The sequence below is a fragment of the Asparagus officinalis genome, chromosome 1 (genome assembly GCF_001876935.1).
Source record: "Asparagus officinalis chromosome 1, Aspof.V1, whole genome shotgun sequence".
In the NCBI taxonomy this organism is placed as follows: domain Eukaryota; kingdom Viridiplantae; phylum Streptophyta; class Magnoliopsida; order Asparagales; family Asparagaceae; genus Asparagus; species Asparagus officinalis.
Genome location: NC_033794.1, coordinates 5454755 through 5455234, shown reverse-complemented (window position 1 = coordinate 5455234; position 480 = coordinate 5454755).

Genomic DNA, 480 nt, shown 5'->3' with positions numbered 1-480 from the left:
ACATGAACAGAACAGTTTGAAAGTTGGTTTTCTGATTTTAAAACCCTGTTTAAAAATATCAAATAAATTTGAAAAATTATAAAACTTTGGAAAATGATTGTAAGCATGATAATAAACATGCTACAAAAACTAGTTTTTAAAAAGGACTTTCCAAATGAGAAATATCATTATTTTGCAAAATAGTCCAAAACATGAAAATGTAAACATACGAATTTTGATATTTTGGCTAAACCATGTTTTAAAACAATACAAAATAATTTTATAGACTTGAGGAAAGATGTAAACTATTATTATGAATTCTATAAACAATGAATATAGTATTTTATCAAAATACACATATAATGCACTAAAACTTGATTTCATTGAACTGAATAAAATTGATATTGATGAAATCATATATATGCATGTAAGGAAACAAAAAATATGTTTTCTAATTATATTCAATTGTTTCATATTAAAACTTAAAAACTCAAAACCATG